This window comes from Elephantulus edwardii, unplaced genomic scaffold (genome assembly GCF_000299155.1).
Source record: "Elephantulus edwardii isolate Elephantulus edwardi_28Jun2011 unplaced genomic scaffold, EleEdw1.0 scaffold00136, whole genome shotgun sequence".
In the NCBI taxonomy this organism is placed as follows: Eukaryota; Metazoa; Chordata; class Mammalia; order Macroscelidea; family Macroscelididae; genus Elephantulus; species Elephantulus edwardii.
This window is the reverse complement of record NW_006399886.1, coordinates 980,012-984,063: the sequence shown is the minus strand read 5'-3', so window position 1 is coordinate 984,063 and position 4,052 is coordinate 980,012.

The following is a 4,052-nucleotide window of genomic DNA, read 5'->3' as shown; positions in this document are numbered from 1 at the left end:
TTAATCTCTGGAACCTCATACACAGAAAGGAAAGACCATACACTTTTTTAAAAATTATTTTACATTTTATTACCTTAAATTTTTTAAGTTTATCATTTTTCTGTTTTTTTCACTAGTTTATTTACAAAATTCTAATACAAATTCAAATTCTTTTACTATCCCTCACTCCCCCATCAAATTGTACAACCCAATGATTAATCCCCTCTTCTCCCTGTACATCCACATTTCTCTGCTTTTAGCCTCTCCCATCCCTCATGGATCCTTATACTCATTCTACAATAACAGTCATATGCAATATTTATTCCACATAGACTCTTATGCTCCGTTAATTCCCAAATTTTTATTTTTTCTTTCTGCCTGATGATTTGACATCTCTTCCTCCTTTCATTTCCTGAGCCAACTTTAACTCTGATTTTCACTTCAAGGACTTCTCCTTTAGTCTTTATTGGCTAACATAAAACCTTGGAATGCAAGAGACTGAGGGTAAATTATGCTTATGGCCTCTCAACTCCCATTGGAGTCTACCATTAGCACAAGTTTATCTCTACTCCTTCTACTACTTCTAGCCTTTTTTATGGCCACATGATTCTGAAATAACCTTAAAGTTATCATTATTAAACATGGTGTAGTGTCCTCTGTCTCATAAAAAAAGCATCTCTTATGGCTTTTAACTATGTTATTTCTAAGAATATTTTCATTATATGTAAATTTGTGTTCATTCTTTACATTGAAACATTTAAATTAGTAATATATTTTAGAAGACTTCTAACACATTAAATAATAAATCTATAATATCCATGTAAAACAAAACAACATTGTACAAATTCTGATATAACTTTAATTTCCAAGATTTTTATGTTTGTGGAAAAATATTCATTAAAAAAGATTGTCAATCTGCACAATAGTAACTCTAACAATAAGATAATATGTCAAATCATTCAATTGATTTGAAACATAATGGAAAGGTTTTCAATGACACTGAAATACTAAAAATCTTTCTCCTTATAAGCAGGTTTGTAGAAGTTGTAAATTCCACAAGAGAAGATTGTCCATCTTTCTTTCAGAATGGCTGGATTTGAACCGTGAGAAAGCCGCTGCTTTGGGTTAGCAGTGCAACTCAACTACAGACTGAGTTGTTCTTTTTAAAAGGAGTTTTGGCTTAATAAGGCCATTATTGTAAAAATTGAAAGATAACTAATAAAATATGTATGAAACCCAAGGGGGTAAGGGGTTAGAGCAGAGGCGGTAAGGGGTTGGAGCAGAGAGGTGAGGATGGGTAGGGGCAAAACCACAGGGTTTCACAATTTGGTGTAGTGAGGGAGGGAGTGAAGGAAATGGGAAGGATCAGGCAGGGATCTGAAAAGACAGAGTAATGAAGGACAAGGTTCAATGGTGACTAATTTTAGAAAACATAATTCATGAGAATGATTGTATGAAACAAAATGTGAATGAAGAATAGTTTGAAACACAATATATATGAACTTTGTAAGCAAAAGAATATAAAATTTAAAGAAATACAATTTTTTTTAAAAAGGAGTTTTGGGGGGATGGGCAAGAAATAGGGAGAGACAGAGAGAGAGAGAATAAATAAATAAGCCCAAAAGATAATAAAAGATTAATAAATGTTTGGAGAAATGCTAAAATAATAGGCTATATTTTAAAAATTGAAACAATAGAATTAGCATTTATAAATTAAAAGAATTGTGACAAACTATGCAATCCCTCTACACACATCTCTATATAACACAATCAGTGGAATTATTCCATTAATTTTCATTCAAAAATTATTTTAAACTAATAAATAACAATATCTTGAAATTCTGAGTCTTTTTCCTTAATTTTAATTGAAAAGAAAATGAGTAGCACAAAGAATCAACATTAATCTTTAAATCAAAAGGATCTACAAATAGATTATAATTAATTACATGTCAAAGATAATTTTCTTGAATAGGGTGGCGACCTCAGTTACTTTGTTTAATCACTAAAAGAATTCCATTCCCAAATAAGAATTTGGATTAATTCCAAATGTATACAATTAAGATTATCAGTTCACTGAGAATAGCAACAATATCCCAAAAAGAAATTCTTTAAAACTTTTCTTTTTGATTAATGTATCTGAGTCAATTTTTACAACTACTCATGTCCTTGAGAGAAAAGAAATAATCTTTATGGGATGGTCCTGATGCCCTTGTGTGCCCTGGGAAGAACATTCTCATAAATAATTGTGTTCATTATCTGTTCTAATACTAAACATGCCAGTTGTCACCTATTAGACCAAAGTCAAAGAATGGTGTCCTTGTTAAATGCATCCTGGAAATCTGTAGAGTAACAGATTTGCGTCTTAGGATTTGTGAAAAAGCCCTTACAATTTTTATATAACCTTGCATGTGTGATTGTGTTCAGATAACTTTTATTTCTCAAGTTCCACAACAATACCACACAGACATTTTAGACAATAGATGTATTGCTAAAAGATAATACCTCATTTCTTTGAATATTATCTTTTGGTAATAAAACTACTAAAGAAAGGAATTAGGCTTGTACTAATGTAACAAGATGGCCACTTAAAAAGGATTTAGACTGAAAATAATATGTAGCATCTTATAAATAAAAACACTGGCAGGTAAAAATAAATTAAGAAATATTCAATGGTTAAATAGAAAATATGTTAGTAGTTAATATTCTGAGGAAATCTGTTCCTTTTAGGGGGAAACACAAACATTCAAGCCATGAAATATTTCTAAAAATATAAACACTAATCAAGGTTTTCAAAATACACATTAAAACAAAAAATGATCAGTCTGGATTTGATTATTAAAACAGAGACATTACACTAATTATGGGCAACTGCCATGTTATATCATCACAGTGGCCTCACTGCACCTCGGATCTGTTCCAGTTGATTTACTAGGTATTTGTATTTAATATTTCTCAATGTGGCCTGGACTGCTCTCCTATCTGGAGCAGTAGACTACAACCCCACTGCCTTCAGTTGGAAGCCCCAGAATCTCTGCCTGGTAGACCTATCCCCATTACCTAGATCCTCAAACCTTCCACCTAGAGGACCTGGCCCCTTAGCCCCACCTCCTCCACTGCCTAGAGAACCTGGCCCTCTTGCCTGGATGTCCCACTACCTGGAGGACAACCCACGGCTGCCAGTCTGAACAACACTGGGGACATCAGTATCACAAGTGAAGCCATTTCTTCTCCCCTCACAGACCCTGAGCTGACTTTAGCCTTGGCACCTTGGACTCAACTCGCTGCAGCAGTTGCCTGACATTAGAAGTTCCCTGCTAATTCACAGGACATATCTCTCCCCAATTGAAGCAAATCTTCCTTTGAATCAAATGTTCAGAGAGTAACTCAGTCAGCAGAGCTGCCTCAACTGCCTCTGGAGCAGGGATTTCTGAGGCAAGGTTTTCAGACCAAGAGCCTACTAAGACCTCAGGCATGAAAAACTCTACCACAACAATGTCACAGAGGAAGCAGACTACCTCATTCTTACACAAATCCCAAACAAGATATCATTCCTAAAAGGTGACACAGTATCAATAGATTTCCTGAAGCCAGAAAGTCTGATGGAACTTTCTGACACAGAATTCAAAAGAACAATGATTGGATATTTTCAATGTGTGAAAGACAAACTCAAAGAATTACAGGACTTGCCAAGAGGTACTTAAAAAATAACAACAAAAAAAAAACCACAAGAGGTACTTAAAAAAGCAATTCAAGACAATGCAAATAAAATAAATGGAGCATTAAAGGCTCTTTGAAATAAGAAACCACAATCCTGAAAATGAGAACAAATGTTTCAGATGCTGTCAACATGATGAAGGACAAATGAACAGAGTTTAAGAGTTAGAATATAGAATCAGCAAAATAGAAGGTAGATTGGTCATCACTGACCTGCTAGAACAAAAAGCAGAATCAAAAAGGAAGAAAAAATCCTAAGAATAATGTGGGACATCATCAAGAGGAATAACATGCACATAATTGGAATCCCAGAACAGGAAGAAGCAGGTAAATGCACCAAGAAAGTTGTAAAAGAATTA